This window comes from Argentina anserina, chromosome 7 (genome assembly GCF_933775445.1).
Source record: "Argentina anserina chromosome 7, drPotAnse1.1, whole genome shotgun sequence".
Taxonomy (NCBI): Eukaryota; Viridiplantae; Streptophyta; class Magnoliopsida; order Rosales; family Rosaceae; genus Argentina; species Argentina anserina.
The window spans coordinates 18926175-18949488 of NC_065878.1; the positions used below are offsets into that span (position 1 = coordinate 18926175).

At 39.9% G+C, this 23314-nt stretch overlaps 1 pseudogene; it reads left to right on the top strand.

The window, feature by feature from the left end:
• Positions 1-5521: 5521 nt before the first annotated feature.
• LOC126802430 (heat shock cognate 70 kDa protein-like) lies at positions 5522-13990 on the top strand (annotated as a pseudogene).
• Positions 13991-23314: the final 9324 nt, after the last annotated feature.

Here is a 23314-nt window from a genome sequence, read left to right on the forward strand (position 1 = left end):
TCTTTCTTTTTGCTAATTTAGTTGCGGTAGTACATTCCTTTGCTAATGGACTTCCTTTGTTTTTATTTTTGAGTAGAGCCATACAAATTATTAAGAGTTATTTTGCTGAATTTGCTGCACATAGCTTTGCTACCTGAAAAGGAAGCTTGGTGTTTTAGACAGAAGAAGGCTTTTTTTTTTTGCGAACAAAGGACAGAAGAAGTCTAAAGACTTGTTTGATATCAAAGAACGAGTTCGATCTTTTAGTAGAGAGGAATGTATCAGCTGGGAGAAATCAATTGCTTCATCTATCGAAGTATAATACTAGTCGCGATCACTACTCATTACTCATTAGTTGTTTGACAGGGTTGAATGTGAATGCCTAAGAAAATCGACAGATTTGCAAAGCTTGATCAGCAGATCACTTATTAGTGTACAGGAGAAACTAGAAAGAAAGATTGTGATGTTAATCTGTGATAAAACTTAGCAGCTTTTGTAGCTTAAACAGTCCAAAAGCTCCATAACTAGTGACCGTGAGCTCCAAATGTAATAACCCTAGTTTTCGGAACATTTAAATTGAATAAACGTTACGTTCCGAACTAATATATCGACTTTTATTCCGTCGCTCAGTTGCGAAAACTCTCTTCACGAAAGTTGTAGGGCTCGTCGATACAAGTTCGTGGATATGTGACGCGTTCTAATCGGACGATGTACGTAAAAGTTATTAACGTCGGAAGTTAGTTTCCGATTTTTGAAACGAGTATAAATAGACATTTTTCAGATTAGGGTTTCCATTATTGGAAACCCCTTCTCTCTCCCTTCACCCGCCTCCTTTTCTCTCCCTCCCTTCGCGATTTTCTCTCTCCCCGACCCTCCCTTCCCACGCCGGCGATCTCCCTCCACCGATCTCCCTCCACCGCCTGTGTCATTGGGACCGCATGGCCAAGACAAGTCGACCGGTGGTAGCAGTGATCCATCCCAGGCGGAGATGGAGCAGCAAGGACGAAGCATAGCCTCGGCCCGCACCGATCTTGGCGTCGCCGACGCCGCGCGAGCTAGGAGGCATGTGAGCAAGCTTCCTCCCTCACCCCTCGACGTGATTCCACAAGAGGAGAGGCAAGAATTGAGCTGCATCGCCGACGCCCGCTCCCCTCAAATCCAAGACTCCACGGCAATTCCTTGAGCATCTACGGTGAATCCAACGGTTCGAATCGTCGATTGAGGTGAGGGTTAACTTCGTATGAATGTTGTGATGAATTGTGTGGATTTTGTTTGAAGTGGGTTGAATTTTTGGGAGATCGGAGGAGGGAGTGGAAGTGTTGAACACCGCCGCCTTAGGCGGCGCGTGTGAGCGCGTGAGGCGGTCTGGAGGTGGCCTTGGGCCGTGCAGGGGCGTAGGAGAAGGAGAGGGGAAGAAATGGGGCGGCGGTGGCGTGCTACGCGCTGCCACAGTGCGGACGCCGGTGAGTGGCGCGTGTAACCCACGCGCCGCCACGTGCGGCGGCGTGAACAGTGATTCTGAGAAGGGTAATTTTGTAATTTACTTTACGTACGGTAAATGTAAATTTTATTTACGAACGGTAAATGTAAATTTTATTTACGAACGGTAATTGTAAATTTTATTTACGAACGGTAATTGTAAATTTAAATTACTTTTACTAAAGGTAAAAAGTAATTTTGGAAGGGTAATACGGTAATTTTTATTTACTGAGACAGTACGTACATTTGAATAGTGTTTATATGTACAGAAATACGTAAACAGTATGTACTCGTACAACGATACGTATTAGATATGTATTTGTACATAAATACGTGAATAGCAACCGTGAATAGTAACAGTGACAGTGAACAGTAACTATGAACAGTAACTTCGTAAAACCGAAAATTGCTGAACAGTAACCGATTATTACTGTTTCGGCATTTAAAGGTTTACGAAACGTTTCTAAATTCTTTTCTTATCTTTTCAAGGTGATCGATAAAGCAAGGAAATGAATTATCTTCGGAAATTGTGGATTTTCGCCGAGTCAATAAGGTGAGTAAAATCTCACATATTTACGAATCTACCCTCGCGGTGATTCAATATTTTGCAAGAGTATTTAATAATGAATTACAAACATGTATACAATATAGTGGACTACATATATACTGTATAAATGGTAATAAGTACATATATATATATATAGTTCATTATGTTATATACTGTTATTAATTCATTAGAAATGGTCATTTCAATGACGAGAAATTGTGTATTGAGCATGTGTTTGTGAAATATGACATGTATAGTATATAGTGGACTATATATATATATTGTATAAATGGTAAATAAGTACGAATATATATAGTTTGCTATATAATATACTGTTATGATTTTATTGGGATTATATCGAGCATAATTTTGAATTGTACAATATGATGTGTGATTATTGTACGTGTTATTAACACGGTGATTGTTAAAATGTCGATTTGTCTTCGGACTTGATTTTGTAAAATATGATGTGAGATTATTGTACGTGTTGGCAAGTCGGAACCTAGCCTTTGGCCGGGCGAAAGTTACGATACAGTTAGAGCTCTAGTCTGTCCGCCATAGTACTACATGTGAGGTAACGGGTGGTTATCTGCTCATGAGTACTCAGATTGTTTGGATGTTGGGTAGCGGGTGGTTACCCAATATCAGCTTAGTACTGCATGTGAGGTAACGGGTGGTTATCTGTTCATGGGTACTCAGATTGTTTTGGATGTTGGGTAGCGGGTGGCTATCCAATATCGGCGGTGTATTACGAGAGGGGTAACAGATGTGTACCAGCGTTCTTGGTACCCGTAATATAAATGCATTTGGGTAACCAGAAGGGTTACTTAATTCCTCATGAGCGTTTTATTTCATATTTCTTTGGGACGACCAGATGGGCCGCCCATTGACTCATGAGTGCATTTATATTTGTTGATTTGTGATTTTTCGTATATTTTGATATGCGAATTATATTTTCATTTTACTCATACGAGCTATAAGCTTACCGAGTTTGTGTTTACAATCCCGGTGCACCAATTCGATGGTGTAGGGGATAATTCCGCAGGTGTTGATTAGTGGAGATTGAGTGACGACTCAGGAGGCTCAAAGTCGTTCGTATCCTGCTTGTGGTGAGGTTTCTAGCGTGGATTTGTGTGTGAGAATTTGTGTGGTTTTATTTGTGAGTTTTGTGAGAGATTGTGAGAATATTACTTTCCCCATCTTATGTAACGTTAAATTATAAATTTGGGTTGTAATAATTTGGTTTTCTGAGTTGTATTGAGAACTCAGTGATGATCCGCTGTGCACGTTAAATGATTTCGATTTCATTGAGATTGTTTTTGGTGTTCTAACGACTTTGAAATTTTGAGTTTTTAGGCTCGAAATTTTAAGGTCGTTACACCAAAGTTCCAAACAGTCATGGCCTCATCAGACGTCCTTCATTTCGGTCCATACATGACTAGATAATAAGCTCTTGCAGACAATCAATCAGATGATACAAGCCCCCCACCTAGGCAATTTTGATAGATAATAAGCTCTTGCAGACAACGTTTTCCATTCCCACATTCTTTCCAATGTGCTGTCGAAATTTGAAACTCAATCCAGAAGGAAGTAGCAGTGATCTTAAGTAGAATGCATGCGATTCGTTATTGTATATACATCATTACTTCACCAATTAGTATCTCTCAGTAACTCATTAGTTTGGGCAAGTGCATATTATGGACTCATGAATGAAAGAAAAAGTCATAATCTCGTGCTCAATTCATGTTAATCATCGTTAAGCATGAGTTGCCCTCTAATCACCTTAAATATCCCTTTAACAAAGCATAAAGAAACTCAGATCATTTAAATGGTGGGACTGTGGGAGACCTTGGTCAATTTTGGCCATCACCTAGAACTAGAAGAGGTGTCAAGTAATGATTGGCTTCTTTTCTTTAGTTTTGAGTTTTCTTGTTTTGGGGTTGTATTCATTTTCAGAGCGCCAAAGTTAAAGCGGGATAGGGAAAAAGAGATTAAAACCCAAATTGATTGAGAGCATAAAAAGACGAAGAGTCTAAGACGCTCTGGTTTAGGGTTACTCTGCTTCCGCTCCACACTGAAGATCGTTAAGAACTCAAAAGGGGTTTCATGCTTAAGGGTAAGGCCTTTCGTTCTCTACTGATTAAAGGTAAGAACTTGATGCTTAAAGGTCAGACCTTTTATGCTTAACAGCTTAAAGGTATGACCTTTGAAGCCCTCTGTCCCTTTAGTAACATTGATTTTATAGTTTCAGATCTTTAGATGGTTTTGGACTAAATAGAAATGGGGTTTTAGGTACTGTTCCCTGCCATGGTTTTGGGGTTGGGTTGGATATAGTAGAGAGAAATCGTCAATATGTTGCTTTGTGCCTTTGTTTGCCATGTTCAATTGAGTCTGTATAACTGAAATGCCAATAAAGAATGAAACTTGAGTATGATGAGGAATACTACCAAAGCTAGAACAAACTAATGCACATACTGCTGTTTTTCCAATTATGGGATATGTTTTTGATTTCGTCTTGATACATGATAGGAGCACTTTGTGCGACGTTCTTAACATGTTTTTACCTCAATTTGTACTTTGTTTAACCCTTATTGTTGTACTATTGAGTCATTGAGTCGTAATAAGAGTCTTGAGCGGTATTGGATGCATTTTTGTGCTTACATGAGTTAAAAACGCATAATTGGTCTAGAGTCCTAGTTTGACTAGGAATCCTTGTTAGGTTTTGAAACTAATTATCTCTTACTTATGATTTTATTTTCTTATTTTCAGATTGGATTGAAGAGATAATAAAGAAAAAAAAGATGGAGCCAAGTCATGCAACAATTAAATAGAAGATGATCATTAAAGACATAAAACATGGTTTTGGGGTGGACGGCTTGGCTAATTTGTGAGGGAAGTTTATGGTGGTGTTTTGGTAGAGTTTTGACTCTTGAATGCTAATGAGAAGTGATCTTATTTGAGAGATGAAGCCATGTATATATAGGGGAAAGAATGAGGGTAGTTGCATCTTTGCTCATATTATAATGCAATGCTTTAATCCCTTAAATCATGCCATGTTTTATTTCCTTAAATCATGCCATGTTTTATTCCCTAAAACATGCCATGCTTTAATCCCTAAAACATGCCATGCTTTAATCCCTAAAACATGCCATGCTTTAATCCCTAAAACATGCCATGTTTTATGCCTTTAATGATCATCTTCTATTTAATTGTTGCATGACTTGGCTCCATCTTTTTTTTCTTTAATTATCTCTTCAATCCAATCTGAAAATAAGAAAATAAAATCATAAGTAAGAGATAATTAGTTTCAAAACCTAACAAGGATTCCTAGTCAAACTAGGACTCTAGACCAATTATGCGTTTTTAACTCATGTAAGCACAAAAATGCATCCAATACCGCTCAAGACTCTTATTACGACTCAATGACTCAATAGTACAACAATAAGGGTTAAACAAAGTACAAATTGAGGTAAAAACATGTTAAGAACGTCGCACAAAGTGCTCCTATCAATACACGTTGACGTGTTCCTTAAACCGTCTGAAGGATTGCATTTGGATGGCCATGTCTGGGTTGTTTAGTTAATATTGTGTAGTGTCGTGATATATAATCCCTTTGAGGTGTTTTTTTTTTCTAATTTCAGCAACAATGATAATTTGGGGAACTTGCATTATAATTGTGCAACCTTGATTTCCCTTTTTCTCGTAGATCCTTCAGTACTGACATGTAATTGAGAGCTAGATGTTGCATTTTATGTTTATATGGTTATCAGTTCATGGTAGTTATACAAAGTGAAAATGTAATCAATCATCCTTCTGCATTGTCCATGTTTAGTTTTCTCTTTGATTGTTTTTTCTTGTTTTGCTCTCTAGCTTTTGAGATGAGTATGGTGGGTAAGCCGGATAACGAAGGCCATGCAATTGGGATTGATCTTGGAACAACATTTTCATGTGTGGCAGTGTGGAAACACGACCATGTGGAAGTCATAGTGAACGATCAGGGGAACAGAATGACTCCATCTTGTGTTGCTTTCACTGATACTAAACGGTTGGTAGGTGATGCAGGTTATCAGAAACCCCGAAAACTCAATCTTTGGTAAGATTACTGTCACACTAGCAATGAAATATCCTAATAGTGTATTTAGAGTATTATTTTGTAATACCTGGAACTATAGATTATACAGTATGTACACCATGTTTAGTTCCCCTGAGTCCTAACTTAATTAAATACTAGTCTAAGTCTCTAATGTTTGTCATAGTAATTCCTAACAGATTTATCTGGCATCAATTCAATCCAGAAATATGTATGCAATTAGATTTCCTCATCTTCAGTGTAACGACCCTAAAATTTCAAGCTTGAAAACTCAAAATTTCAAAGTCGTTAAACACTAAACAATTTCAATGAAATCGAAATCATTTTAAATGCACAGCGGATCATCACTTTTACAATAAAACTCAGAAAACCAATTATTACAAACCAAATTTATAATTCAAATTTCATAAAAATAGATATGTAATAATCCTCACAATCTCTCACAAATCTCACAAATAAAACCTCACAAGTTCTCACACACAAATCCGTACTAGAAATCTCACCACAAACATGATAAACGAACAGCTTCGGGTCTCCGGAGTCGTCTCTCAATCTCCACTAATCAACTCCTGCAAAATTATCCCCTACACCATCGAATTGGTGCACCGGGATTGTAAACATAAACCCGGTAAGCTTATAGCTCGTATGAGTAAAATGACAATATAGCTCGCATATCAATATATGCGAAAATCCACAACACAACAATACAAATGTACTCATGAGTCAATGGACGGCCCATCTGGTTGTCCCAAAAATATATGAAATGAAGGTACTCATGAGAAATCGGCAACCCATCTGGTTACCTAATGTAATAACCCTAAATTCCAAAACAATATTTGGTATAATTTAAATTCTATTAAGTCGTGAAGTTGATTTAAACCGAATGTGATTGTTTGCGATGTTTTGAAACGAAAAACGGAAACGTTTTCGGAACGTTTATTAAGAAAAACGTTACGTTTCCGAACGAAATTATCGACTTTTATTCCGTCGCTCGGTTGCGAAAACTTCCTTCATGAAAGTTGTAGAGCTCGTCGATACGAGTTCGTGAGTATGTGACGCGTTCGAAACGGACATCGTACGTAAACGTTATTCATGTCGGAAGTTAGTTTCCGATTTGGAAACTAGTATAAAAAGGAATTTTTTTTTACTAGGGTTTCCATAACAGGAAACCCTTCATTTCCGCCGCACACTCTCTCTCTCTCTCTCTCTCTCTCTCTCGGCCCGACTCTCCTTCTTCCCCTTCGAATTCCTCTCGCCGATCTGCCGCCCCCAGCCTTCGTGGCTAGCACCGCCGCACCCTACAGCCTCGCAAGCAACCCGAGCTAGCGGCGCTGCCTCGCCGCCGAGAGCTTCACTCGTCCCCCGAGCCTCCCTCTGCCTCGCGCCTTGCTCGCTGCCTCCAAGCTGCGGAGACCTTCACCGCCGCCCACTAGGACACCGCAAGACCCTCAGCTGCCACCCGCAAGCACGCCGTGCCTCGTTTCCGCCGCCAAGAAGCCGGATCGACGATTGAAGATCCTGCGAGGAGCTTGTCGACGATCTACCATTCCTGACGCATTTGGAGCACCAATCTGGGTAAGAATACATTCAAATTGATGTTGTGATGTGTGTGGATGGATTGGTGTTTGATTGTTGAAGATTTGGGGAAGAATCGGGGTGGAGGTGATTTTGAGACACCGCCGCTTTAGGCGGCGCGTGGGGAGGGTGTGAGGTAGCCTAGGGGCGGTTTGGAACCGTAGGTAGGTAGAGGAGGAGGAGAGGAAGAGATTGGGCACGGCGGTGGCGTTATGCGCCGTTGGGGGTGTCGGCGCGTGGGCCCCACGCGCGGCCTGCCGGAGGTGGCGCGTGCACCCCACGCGCCGCCACGTGAGGCGGCCGGCGAATATTATACCAGAAGGGTATTTTGGTAATTTGCTGGATACGGTAAATGTAAATGTAAATTTTATTTACGTATGGTAAATGTAATTAAGTTTTACCTACGGTAAATGTAATTATAAATTACTTTCAGTAAATGTAAAAAGTAATTTGTAAAAGGGTAATTTAGTAAATTTTATTTACTGAGATTGTATTTACCTTTAAACAGTACGTATATGTATATAAATACGTATATAGTATTTATACGTACAGAAATACGTATATAGTATTTATACGTATAGAAATACGTATACAGTACTTATACGTACAGAAATACGTATACAGTACTTATACGTACAGAAATACTTATACAGTACTTATACGTACAGAAATACGTATTAATTGAGTATTGTACAGTAACCATGAATAGTGAACAGTGAACAGTAACTTCGTATAAACCACAATTGCTGAACAGTAACCGTTTATTACTGTTTTGGCATTTAAAGGTTTACGAAATGTTTCTAAATTCCTTTCTTATCTTTTCAAGGTGATCAATAAAACGAGGAAAGGAAATTATCTTCGGAAATTGTGGGATTCACGCTCGAGTAAATAAGGTGAGTAAAATCTCACTGAATTACGAATCTACCCTCGTGGTGATTCAACATTTTTGCAAGTGTGTTTATTAAATGAATTACAACATGTATATAATTTAGTGGACTACATATACACAGTATAATGGTAATAAGTACATATATATATAGTTCATTAAATTACATACTGTTACTAATTCATTAAAAATAGTCATTTCGGTGACGGAAAATTGTGCATGTGTATGTGATTTAAGTGGTACAATATGGTGAGAGATTATTGTACTAAATGTTCGGGTGTTTATGAAATATGACATGTATAGGATATAGTGGACTATGTATATATAGTATAAATGGTAAATAAATACGAATATATATAGTTCGCTATATAATATACTGTCATGATTTTTCTTGTGGTGATATTGTGAAAGTTTTAAAACGTACAATATGATGAGTGATTATTGTACATGATTTTATCACGGAAAATGTGAAATATTGTGATTTGTCTTCGGACGTGATGTGTGGTACAATATGATGTGAGATTATTGTACATGTGAGGCAAGTCGGAACCTAGCCTTTGGCCGGGCGAAGGTTACGATACAGTTAGAGCTCTAGTCTGTCTGCCATAGTACTGCATGGGAGGTAACGGGTGGTTATCTGCTCATGAGCACTCAGCTTGTTTTGGATGTTGGGTGGCGGGTGGTTACCCAACATCAGCGGTATACTAAGTGAGGGGTAACAGATGTGTACCAGCGCTCATTAGTTACCATTTTGTGAAAGTATTAGAGTGACCAGATGGGTTGCTCGTTTTCTCATGATTTTCATTATACTGTTTTGATGTGGAGTTGTGTCTTTTATGAGACGAGAGTTATATTAATATTTTACTCATACGAGCTGTAAAGCTTACCGGGTTTGTGTTGCAATCCCGGTGCACCAATTTCAATGGTGTAGGGGACACTTCCGCAGGTGCTGAGTAGTGGTGATTGGGTGAAGACTCCGAAGACTCGACGTCGTTCGCGTCCAGTAGTGGTGAGGCTCTAGCATGGATTGTGTGTGAGATTTGGTGAAATTTTATTTGTGAGGTTGTTGTGAGGATTATACAATTCCATTTGTTATATGTTGAATTATCATTTGGGTTTTGTAATAATCGGCTTGACTGAGTTATATTTTAAACTCAGAGGTGATCCGCTGTGACATTAAAATGGTTTCGATTTCATTGAGATTATTTTGTGTTTAACGATTTTAAAATTTTGAGTTTTTAAGCTCGAAATTTTAGGGTCGTTACAGTTGGTATCAGAGCCTAAGTGTGTATTTGGCGATTATCAATATCATCCGGGAGTGATGATCCGACTGCAGGCGGGCACCCATCACATGCTCCTCGGTATTGATATGTCGTCGGGTACGCGAGAGTGTTTTAGGAGCCATACCTCACGGTTTGGTCCTCTAGGGAGTATTGTGATGATACTTCGATGATTCATCTGATTTTGGAATGTCATGTTAATATCTTTGGATATGTTTTGGCTGAGTTCGATGTTTCTTGAGTATTGACTGAGTGTATCGTTTTTAAAGGTGATGAACTCTGATAAGGGCCGAGGACGGGCGAGAGGCCGAGGTCGAGGTAGGACCACAGGCCGAGTCCGCAACGTGGAGAACCTTTATGAGGAGGCTGCTCCACAGGAAGAGCAGGTAGGCCGAGGTCGAGGTAGGACCACAGGTCGAGTCCGCAACTTGGAGAACCTTTATGAGGAGGTCGCTCCACAGGAAGAGCAGGTTGAGCCTGCTGCTGCGGTTAGAGATGATGGACGAGTGCTGAAGCTGATCAAGGATATCAGTGCACTGTCAGCACCTACTTTTCATGGTGGACTAGATCATATGGTAGCTGACCATTGGATCGAGGGCATGGAGACATACTTTGAGATGATAGAGTGCACATCGATTGAGAAGAGAAAGATAGCTACTTTCTTTCTTTCTGAGAGATGGTAATTTATATTTACATTTACCGTATGTAAATCACCTTTTTACATTTACCGTACGTAAAAATAAATTTACAACGCGCGTGGGGCACACGCGCCGAGCCCAAAACCGGCGCGTAGCACGCCACCGCCGCCCCAAATTCTCCCTCTTTCCTTCTCCTCTGCCCCTACACGGCCCAAGGCCACCCCCAGACCTCCTCACGCACTCACACGTGCCGCCTAAGGCGGCGGTGCTCCATTCTCCTCTATACCTCCGATTCTCCTCCGAAATCCTTCCAAATCGATTCACACTCCTCCTAATCACTCCCAAAACATCACACAATCACACACAACAATCAATTTCATCAAACCTTACCTAAATCGCACGGTGGAGGCTTCGATTCGTCGTCGAGCAGTGGCGAACGGGTGCGAGGCTCAGCGAGCTTGAGGGTTGCAGCGAGAGGTCACGCGGTGGTCCAGGGTCCGGCGGTGAGGGACACGGAGGCTTGGAGGCGGAGATCGCGGTGCGATGCAGAGGGAGGCTCGGGGAGGGAGAAGGAGGTCTCGGCGGCGAGGCGCGGGGTGGCGAGCTTGAGGGTTGCAGCGGACGTCCGTGCGAAGCTCCCTAGGCCGGTGGTGTGCAACACGAAGGGGCGGAGGGTGAGATCGATGGAGCTGGTTTTGAGAGGGAGAGAGTGAATCGGGGAAGAGGCGAGAGAGAAGAGAGAATGGGAAAGGGGAGGCGCGGGGTATGGGTTCCAGAAATGCAAACCCTAACTCCTATAATTACCTATTTATACTAGTTTCCAAAAATCAGAAACGAACTTCCGACGTTAATAACTTTCACGTACGACTTCCGATTCAAACGCGTGAAATGTCCACGAACTTGTATCGACGAGCTCTACAACTTTCGTGAAGAAAGATTTCTCAACCGAGCGACGGAATAAAAGTCGATATATTCGTTCAGAAACGTAATGTTTTCCTAAATAAACGTTCCGAGAACGTTTCCGTTTCCAGTTTCGTAAAGTCGCAAACAATTACATTCATTCTAATTAGATTTCACAACTTTATAGGATTCAAATTAAACCAAATATTGTTTGAAAACTAGGGTTATTACATTCAGGACTTCTGCATATATTCATGCATGCAAATTTAATCATGTTGCCTAGTTAGCCAAATGTATTTTTGGAAGTGCACAGAATGTATGGGGTGAGTCAGTGGAGTATGAATATATAGCCATATGTCATACATTAGACTATAAAACATTCTTCCGACTATCAATTTCAGCTTCGCTCTAATTTCTGAGATAGATATGTTGGGATGGATGGTGATTAAATGTTTAGATATAACATCATTGATGTAGATCTAACATGGTTATAATTTTGTAAGCTTATCATTTATATCAGATAATTAAAACTTCAGTGCTGTTCCACTGTTTCCGAAGTTTCTTTCCACTGGCTCAATTGAATTTAGTTTCTAACTATGGTATCAATTTGCAGATGCAAAAAGGTTGATTGGTAGAAGATTCACTGATGCAGTTGTTCAGAACGATATGAAGCTCTGGCCATTCAAGGTCATTAAAGGTCCTGCTGACAAGCCTATGATTGTGGTTACCCAAAAGGGTGAGGAGAAAACATTTGCGGCTGAAGAAATTTCATCCATGGTTCTTGGAAAGATGCGGGAGATTGCTGAGGCATTTCTAGGCTCAACTGTGAGGAATGCAGTTATAACTGTCTCTGCTTACTTTAATGACTCTCAGCGTCAGGCTACCAATACTGCTGCTGTCACTGCTGGCCTAAAGGTGATGCACCTTATCAACGAACCAACAGCGGCAGCTATTGCATATGGGATAGACGGTAAAGTTGGTTGGTATAGCAAGAGAAATGTTGTGATATTTGATCTAGGTGGTGGTACTATAGATGTCTCACTGCTCGCTATAGGTTATGGTGCTTTGAAGTGAAGGCTACGGCTGGAGACACCATCTAGGAGGGGAGGACTTCAGTAACAAAATGGTCAATTACTGTGTTGAACAGTTCAAGAAGAAGCATAATGTGGATGTTAGTGGAAACCCCAGAGCTCTTAGGAGGTTAAGAAATGAATTTGAGAAGGCAAAGAGGAGGCTTTCGTTTACAACTATGACTGACATCTAAATTGATGCTTTGCATCATGGTAATGATTTCTACATTACTATTACCCGTGCCAAATTTGAACAACTCAACATGGAGTTTTTTAATGATTTGTATGAATCCTGTGAAGAAGTGTGAGAGATGCTAACATGGACATAAGCAGTGTCGATGATATTGTTCTTGCTGGTGGCTCTTCTAGAATATCCATGGTGCAGCAGCTATTACAGAATCTGTTTCAGGGGAAGAAACTCTGCAAGGGGATTTAATCCAGATGAGGCTGTGGCATATGGTGCTGCTGTTCAAGCTGCCAGTTTAAGTGGAAAGATCTTTAATCTTCAAAATTTCATTCTCTTGGATGTCAGCCCTCTGTCACTTAGGGTGGGAACAAAACCGTGGAATGCAGGTGATCCATTAAAAATGTCAGTTGTGATCCCAAGAAACACAAGGACTCCGGTCATGAAGCATGGAATCCTTCAAACAGCCTATGACAACCAAGGCACTATTGCCAGTATTGCGTTCCCTATTTATGAGGGTGAGAGTAAAAGCACCTTAGATAATAACTATACTCGAATTGAGCCGTTTTGAATTATATGAAATTAAAATTTTAAAATTTAGAAATTAAAAAGAATTTTTTTAAATATAATGTCATATTATCACACAAAATCTCTTTTATTTGTAATAATTAAAAATAATAAATCAAATTCGTTATTGAATTCAAAGTCTTTAACTAATTATTCTAGAAAGAAGTCTGTCAGTTTTTTCGAACTACTATTATTTCTTATATATAAATTATATTATATATATTATAAAAGTTAATAAGTTAAACTTAATTAATAAACGAACCGAGCTTTTAACAAGTCCGATCTAACACGCGAGTTAAACGAGTCGAACGAGCCGAATATTTATTGTTCAAGATTGGCTTATTTTAAAGGTCGGGCTTAATATTGAGTTCAAACTCTGCTCATTTAACTTTATAAGCTTGATCAACTGGCTAAAAGCGAATCGAATACGAGTCGAACACGAGCGGCTCGACCCTACTTACAGCCCTAGTATTCTTCTAGGTCCAAGAGGTTCTTACAAGTTTGATGTCTACTTTGATATCAATACAAATGGTATCTTGAGGGCCTGCGCTGAGGACAAGTTGACTGGGCGGAAAAGGAAGATTACTATCAATCGTGAAAGAGCATCCTGAGCAATGGTAATCGCTATGCTTCCTATGACCGAAGATAGCACCTATTAGGATACACTGGAAGTCCACAGGCAATCTTTTTTCTGGGCTTCATATGTTGCTGTTATTGTGACTCGCTTGTTGTTTTCCTAAACTTGTATATGTTTTTGTTATTCTGCCTAAAATATTCTATCCTGGACTCCTGGTTGCTCTATGTTACACTTTAACATAATGCTGGAATCACCGGAGAATTAGACCATACTGTCGAATTTGAAACCTTGCATAAGCTCCAGGTTACAGGAGAAAAATCTGGTTGTTCCTATATCACATGTTATAATTTTTTGTCACAAAACATGGATCGACATAAATCCCAAATTATATCGGGGACTACATTCAAACCGTTTCGTTCCATAAATTTACCATAGATTCTAAATGTTGTGAAAAAACCTAAGTTATGGTCCTCAATATTATCAACATACTCAAAATGTTATACGAAAAATTCGTTTGTATACCTTTTTAGCCGCTATAGACTAGAAAACGAAGAAGCATTGGATATATTTATGTGTTAACGTAGTGATTACCAGATGGGTGGCTGATCACACAGTTAGCTATTAGTGAGTGTTAGTTTGACACAAGAAGTATAGTGGTTCACCTCCCTCTCTTGGGGTAGGCTACGTCCACTTGAATCCACTAGTATTAGCAAATAGGCTTAAGTTATACAAGTAGTGATCCCCTTTCTAAGTGGGATGAGGGGTCCCTTTTATAGGTGAGGGAACCTCTCTCATTTACATATTCTTCAGTGTGGGACAAGTACCCCTCTAGACTTACTATAGAGCCATCTTGATGAGGTTGGAAATGTGACTTTCCAGTGGTGTCTTGGTGAGTTCCGACTATCATTGGAAAGTTTGTATGACGAGGTACGCTATGAATATCATGGTTGAGCCACATAGTGACTTGTAGATCCACCTAGAGAGTGATGCTTATGCTCGGTAGCATGTCATACTAGCTCTATGCTAGTAAGGGTGTCAACACGTCCCCCCGCAGTCCCTAAGTAAGAGGAACTTCTTGCTTTGGGAGTTTATCAATCAACATGTCACCGAGCATAAGTGTCCGGGTGATGGCATACCCCTACCAGTCCCCGAACTCCTTAAGCAAGAAGGGACTCTCAAACCTGTAAAACAAAGATAAAAGCATATGTACACGAAGTATGTCTATTGTAATGGATAGCATAAGAATGTACGGGCGCGATGTGTGTTTGACACATGATGATGCGTGTGTATATGTATGGTCCCGAATATGATCTAGTACGCAAGTGTGAGTAAGTCCCGGAAACCCCTAGTCAGCGAGGCGGTTTTGAGTGATATGGTCTATGTGTGCGGTGTGTTTAGGCGAAGTAGTCTTCCGCGATGACACTTTGGACTTATATGGCCACTACGGGCGAGTGTGGCTTCTATATGCCAATATGGCCTTTGAATACTAGTGCGGCCTCTGAAGGCTGGTGCGTCATATATCGCAGTGCACGTAGGATGGCTTTGAGCCACTGCGGGCATAGTGTGTCCATCTTAGCGTAGTGACCTACTCGTAGGACGTATTTTGGACGCTGAATTAGAGCGTGGTGCGTCCATCGTAGCGTAGTAGGCTACGTGTAGGACGTATTTTGGATGCTAACAATAAGCGTAATGCGTTCATCGCAGCGTAGTGAGCTTTATGCGTAGGACGACTTGAGCCCTTTTGGGCGTGGTGCGTGTATTTATGCGGCTTGAGCCCTCGGCCATAGTGCATCCATCGTAGCATAGATAAGGGTTACGCGTAGGACGTCTTGAGCTCTCTTGAGCGTAATGCACGTATTTACGCGGCTTGATCCCTCTTGGGCGTAGTGCATCCATCGTAGCGTAGATAAGCGTTACGCGTAGGACGTGTTGAGCTCTCTTGAGCGTAGTGCTCGTATTTACGCGGCTTGAGCCCTCTTGGGCGTAGTGCATCTATCGTAGTGTAGATAAGCATTACGTGTAGGACGTGTTGAGCTCTCTTGAGCGTAGTGCCCGTATTTACGCGGCTTGAGCCCTCTTGGGCATAGTGCATCCATCGTAGCGTAGATAAGCGTTACGCGTAGGACGACTTGAGACCTCTTGGGCGTAGTGCGCGTATTTACGCGGCTTGAGCCCTCTTGATCGTAGTCTCTCACTTTTTGGCAAGGAAAGAATTTCTGACTCCGTGATGTCTGAGTGTTGTGTGATGAAACAGTCTGCATAAGGAATTTAATTGTTCTCTTGAACAACGGTTTGAAAAATTCATAGTTTTATTAGCACAATCAAGTTTGACATTCAAGTGTGTGCGTCACACATTCTCTGAACATATAAGATATGGCTAAGTGCCATTGCTATCTAACTCTACAGTGTTGTAGGCAATGCGTGAAAGCCATGTGGGCATGCATATCAAGTGTGCTATGTTGTAAGCATGCTTCATAGCGTAATAAAATTATGCTAAGACATGGTAATAATTAACTCTACAGTAGGAGTAGGGAGGCATAGCATTTTACTTATATTATGCCGATGTGGAGTGGAGTTCCGCTCTATGCAAGTACCAAAATTATGTTGGAGGTGTCCAAGCATGACGATCCCTTGCGCGGGGAATGATTGCAAGTAGCCACTTTGGCTTTGCGTGAGGTGATGTCTGGTTTGAAGATTTTCCTTTCAATTCTTTGTGTTATGGTAGTGTTTTGTTGCGGGTTTGGTTGGCTTTGCAAGCAAGTCTTGTAGTTCGTTGTGCTAATGATTTCTTTTTTCTGGCGACTACGGAAGGCTGCGAAGTCAACCGTGGAGCAGGACTATGAAAGCCGATTATGGAGTAGAACCGTGGAGGTCGACTGTGGAGTTCCACTGTGGAACTATGAGAGCATCAATCATGGGACTACGGGAGCAGCAGTGCACCATGCTAGCAGTCATGGGACGATGATAGCAGTTGTGGGACTGTGGGAGCAGGACCGTGGACTGTGCTAGCAGTCGTGCACAGTGCTAACAGTCATGGGACTACGTTAGCAATCGTGGGATTACGGAAGTAGCCGTGCACCGTGCTAGCAGTTGCGTACTATGCTAGTAGTCGTGGGACTACGGGACTAGCCGTGCACCGTGCTATCAGGAGCGTGGAAGAACATGACCGCGGAAGGTATGGACCACGGGAGGGTCATATTTTTTTTAAAGATATGACTGCGCCGTAGTGAGCTCATGCACTGCGGGGTATGGGGGACCGTGGGAGGTCTGTTGGTAGTGAGCGATGAAGTTAATTGTCAACTTCCCACAGACGGCGCCAATGTTAACGTAGTGATTACCAGATGGGTGGCTGATCACACAGGTAGCTATTGGTGAGTGTTAGTTTGACACAAGAAGTATAGTGGTTCACCTCCCTTTCTTGGGGTAGGCTACGTCCACTTGAATCCACTAGTATTGGCAAATAGTCTTAAGTTATACAAGTAGTGATCCCCTTTCTAAGTGGGATGAGGGGTCCCTTTTATAGGTGAGGGAACCTCTCTCATTTACATATTCTTCAGTGTGGGACAAGTACCCCTCTAGACTTACTATGGAGCCATCTTGATGAGGTTGGAAATGTGACTTCTCAGTGGTGTCTTGGTGAGACCGACTATCATTGGAAAACTTGTATGACGAGGTACGCTATGAATATCATGGTTGAGCCATATAGTGACTTGTAGATCCGCCTAGAGAGTGATGCTTATGCTCGGTGACATGTCATGCTAGTAAGGGTGCCAACATTATGTTTTCAACTATTAATCCAGAAGGAAGTCAAATATAATACATAGACATCACTACAAGATATGGTAAATATAATAAACATATTCGACATGGATTACAACATGACACAACAGATAATTCGTTAAACAAGTTTCAGAATGATGTTATTTTAGACTTTAAATAAAGCTGTCAAAAGATTTCAATAAGTTTTCAAAAATTTTAAGTTTCCGAGAGATGATTAATTGTGGCGGCCAATTTACATCACTACAAATCTATAATATGGGGAAAATAGATGTAAGTGGTTCTTTCTACGATAGTACATGATCTAATTTCACTAACAGCCAATTTATAAATTATTATTTTTAATTATATAAAAAACCGTTCAAAGTGCACCTCCGTTCTATTTTATAATCCTAAAACACCTACATATATGGCCCTAATCCCATCAATGACAGAAGTCTCTATTAAATCTTGCAAAAGGGGCATTTGGATATATACTCAAAAAAAAGTAGACATGTTTTACATTAAACTCACCTCTTAAATTTACGTCAAATCCTATTTATGAGTTTCTTAAAAAAAAGTCACATTTCATACATGAAATTAGAAACAAAGTCAAGTAAGATTTTAAAATTAGAAAAAAGTCATATTCCTAAATCTATTATAGCGTTGCCACTAACGTTGTCAGTATTTACAAGAATGCCACTATAGATATCTCTCAGCCTGAAACAACTGAGGAGGTGCAGGGTTCAGCGCTGCAAAGTGAAGGCACGAGTTAGTCGGTGGCCGGTTTGAGGCTTAGTAGAGGCACTAGATCATCGGCGAAGGGTGGAGTCGTGGTTTGTAGATGTAGTGGAGGTGCGGGAGGGAGGCGCAAGAGATGGAGTCGTGGTTTGACGGTAGAGGCGCGGAGTGGAGACGTGCGTGAGTTGTGGTTTGACAATGGAGGCGTGGGGTGGAGACGTGCGTGAGTTGTGGTTTGACAATGGAGGCGTGGGGTGGAGACGTGCGTGAGTTGTGGTTTGACATGGAGGTGTGGGGTGGAGACACGGGTGGAGGTGCGAGGTTGAGACGCGAGATTGAGTCGTGGTTTGACAATGGAGGCGCGGGGTGGAGGCGCAGGTTCACTGCGGAAGATGCACAAATACTGATGTTGAACGAATTTACCGTTGCTGCTATCACAGTAGCTATCACATTGTGTGTCACAGTATCTATCACACTACTTGTCACAGCAGAAAGTTAGTGTGATAGTGGTTGTGACAGCATGTATGACAATGGGTGTGATAGGGTTGTGACAACGGTTACGACATGTCACAACCCTGAATTTCAAATGATAAAAATTCGAATTCGAAGCCATGAAAACTTAAAAACAATCTCAAATATATTGAAATCATCTTATCATAACAGTGTATCAAAACTGTCCACATCATGACTCAGTCAACTCAAATAATACACAACCAATGGAAATATAAAATTCACTCAATCCTCACCACAAACAGCAGAAAAAAATCTTCGACATTCTTCAGCGAAAGCCCTCTAATTCTGCTAATCCACACCTGCAAAACTATCCCCTACACCATCGAATAGATGCACCGGGATTGTAAACACAAACTCGGTAAGCTTTGAAGCTCGTATGAGTAAATCAATAATACAACTCGCATATAAACACAGAATAAAATACTGAAAACATTTAATTATAAATGTACTCATGAGTCATTGGACGGCCCATATGGTTGTCCAATAATATCTGAAAATATGCATGCTCATGAGAAATCGGACAACCCCTTTGTTTACCCAAATACATTTATAATATGTGTACTGATGAGCGCTGGTACTCATCTGTTACCTCTCATGTAGTACGCCGCCAGACATTGGGTAACCACTTGCTACCAAATATCCAAAAATATAGGTACTCATAAGCCGATAACTCATCTGTTACCTCTCATGCCAGTACACCGGCAGACATATTAGAGCTCTAACTGCATCGTAACTTTATCCCGGCCAAGGCTAGGTTCCGACATGCCAACACGTCTAAAGACTGGTCCGAAGACAGAAAAACACGTCCGAAGACTGGTCCGAAGACAGAAAAACACGTCTGAAGACAGAAAATGTTTTAACAAAATTCAATGTTAAAACCACGTACAATAACAATCCACTCATGTTATTGTACTACAACAAGCGACTCTTACTCAAATAAAATAAATATAGTTGCCACAATATAATTCATTTGGAATTAAGAACATAACAGTATATAATATAACAACTCATATATATGTATCGTATTTACCATTTTATACACATACACAACCCACTATATTATATACATGCCATAGTTCGATATTTTTAAGAAAACGTAAATATGAGTCACCACCAAGGGTAGACTCGTCATAGTGAGATTTACTCACATTCACCATAGTCCATAATCACAAAAACCTTTTCAAAATCATTTATTAAAATAGCGTTTCACTTACCCATGAACTGTAGACGATCAAGTTTATGTAATTTTAACCAAAACATATTTTTAAAATAATTTTTATAAACTAGTGATGCAGCGACTATGGTGACAACTCAAACTAAACTCATAATTATAATATTACTTCGATCATGATGATCATTGTGAGGTTTGCTCACCTTATTTCTTGCGTGCCACTTCCACGACACTGAAAGTAGTTTTCTCACTCATTTCGTCAGTCACCTAATAGAATGATAAAATGCTTAGAAAATGATACGTAAAATATCAGGTGACGATTTCAGTACAGCTAAATGATGTTCAAACACTGTTCACAGAACACTGTTCATGTTTATTGGTTTACTAAACACTGTTCTAATTTACTGTTTTTAGCAAAACACTATTTCACATCTACTGTTTACAGAATAATGTTCATGTTTATTGTTTATAGAGAACTGTTCACCGTATTTGTTCATGCACACTGTTTATGGTACTATTCATGCGGCGCCACTGTTTACCGGCCGCCACCAATGACCACCAAAGTTTACCACCACAATCTAAATAACATTCCTAACAACTTCATAGTTCAGCACAAACTCTAGTTCTGAGCCTAAACACTTCAATTTAACAAGAAACGAAAAGCCCCAATTTAAAAACCTAGGATTTCTTTTCTTCGATTCTCCTAGCACACAACGATTGGGGTTAAATATTTTGGACGGTTTGTAGTATGGAAAGAGACCTTCAAAATGGGACAAGAATCATACAGAGGAGGGAGATCCGACGAGTTGAAGTTCGGCAAAATATGCTTTTTCGGGAGGACTTCCGGGTTTCACCGCTCCTAAATGGCGGCGAGATGGCGGGTGGCACTGCCATCAATCGACAGGGGATGTATTAACCTTTCAAACGTGACCGGTGCGCTGCTCTATGGTGGCCGAACGGCGGCGATACGGCTGCCCAAAGTCGGCTGCTCGGAGAGAGAATTTCTGGATTTTTTCGGGCTGAACATAAACGTGAACAGTACCGATCTGAATTTCTGATTTTTCTCCCCTTTTTTCTCTTTAATTCCCCTATATATACTATTTTCTAAAAATGTCCAAATACCTTTTGATTAATAACTTTTTCATACGAACTCCGATTTAGGCGTGTCATGTGTCTATAAATTCCTATCGACGAGCTCTACAACTTTCATATAAGAAGTTTTCTAAGAAACCCAATGAGTCAAAAGTCAACTCTTAGACTCGTCAAATTGAACGTTTCCGAACAATTAATATTTCGAACCCTTTCGTTTTCATCCTCGGCTAATAAAATTGGATAATGACCAGCTTAATAATATCCGGGAACTCATTGGAAATTAGATATGAATTTTTGGGGTATTACACAATAACAGGTGTGACAGTTAGTATGATAGTGGTTGTGACAGGTAGAGTGACAGAATGTGTGACAAAAGGTGTGACAGTGGGTATGACAGGTAGTGTGACAGGAGGTGTGACAAGTAGTGTGACAGAAGTTGTGACAGTGGGTGTGATAGTGTATGTGATAGTTGTTGTGGAAATATGCAAAATTTTGTTAAAATTCAAATGAGATTGGTATAAGTATGCTCAGAATGAAGAGAATAACTAGAATTAGGGAATCTTGAGATTCAGTTTCGCCGGAATTGCTTGGAGGCGGGAACCCTTTGCGATGGTTGTTGCGTCTTGTACGGTTGGTCGATTCGGAGTGGGTAGTATATCAAATGAAAGAGGGGACATAAATCTTTCTAACGGTACCAATTTTGCCAAAATCTTTCGCCGGACGAGAAAATTATGGCCACAATTAAAAAAAGAATGAAAAAAAAAAGTGAAAAAAGCAAAACAGTGCATAAAATATTTTTAAAGTGACTTTAGATCTATATAACAGAACTTAAATTTACAAATTTTTACTAAATATGCCATGAACCCAATTAAAAACGTCAATCTTGATTTCATGCTAATTTACCCCATCCTAACCAAAATTACTTTAGATTATTCCATGATTAAAGTTCAATTTATTAGTATCTTAAATATAGGTACTTTATTATTACCAAAATTACATGAATGTTTGGTTGATTCCATCATACTACTTATAATATATCTAACTAATATGAGTCGTTTGATGATATACTTAACATCTAGGAGATAGGTCAAAGACATAACATAAAAATTTATGTAAAATACGAATTATATGAGTTATTTAAATACCTCGTTAAGATGTATATTGTTTTAGATACCTACAAAGAAAACAACATTATCTAGGAAAAAAATGAGTACCTTATGATGAGTAACTCTTAGCATAAGAAAATAACCTACAAGAAAGACAACATTGTCTTGTTTAAATAAGAAAATATACCTATAAGGAATACAACACTAGCTAGGAAAAAGATGAGGAATTTTTAGCATAAGAAAATATACTTACAAGGAATATAACATTATTTAGGAAAAAGATGAGTACCTTATGATGAGAAACTCTTAGCATAAGAAAATATGCCTACAAGGAAGATAACATTGTCTTATTAAAAATAAGAAAATATACTTATAAGAAAAACAACATTAGTTAGGAAAAAGATGAGTACCTTACGATGAGGAATGTTTAGTATAAGTATAAAGTACTTACCAGATCCTTTTATATTTCTTGATCCCAAATCCCCCCAAGTTTTTCTTCTCTTTCAATAATCTTGTTCAGCTATGACTAGAATAGGCCTCATCATGGGCCGGGTCGGGTAGGGTAGGGTAGGGTCGGGCCGAGCTCTGGCTAAGTCAACAAAAAATAGGGCCGGACTAGGGCTCTAATTTTGAAATTCTTACCCGCTCTAAAGGCCTATTTCTTTAGGGTTAAGAGGGCGGGTCGGGGCGGTCCTACAAATAGGACTAAATAAGGCCGAAACAGGCCGAATATAGCCTTTTTTATTTAAAAATAGTTCCAAGTATAACACGAGTTTTTTTTTTCAAGTATATGATCATATTATAAATACATATATGCCTTAGATTTAACTTAAATATCTACAACTTTAAATGTAAGTGATTATATATGAATATCTGATATCAAATTACACAAAAAGCATTGTTATTTTTCACAAAAAAGAAATATAAAACATAAAGTTTACAAAATCAATTGTAATAAAATGTGAGGTGTATTGTATATAAAATATAAAAAAATATATTTAAAAATAGAAAAAAAATAAATTATAATTAGGGCCTAAACGGGCCACATATGGCAGGCTTCTAGGGTCGGGTCGGGCTTGGCCCTAAAGTGCTCAATAGGGTCAGGCCGTAGGGCCGGGCCGGGTGAGATTTGCTCAACCCTTATCCTACCCTATTTGGAAAAA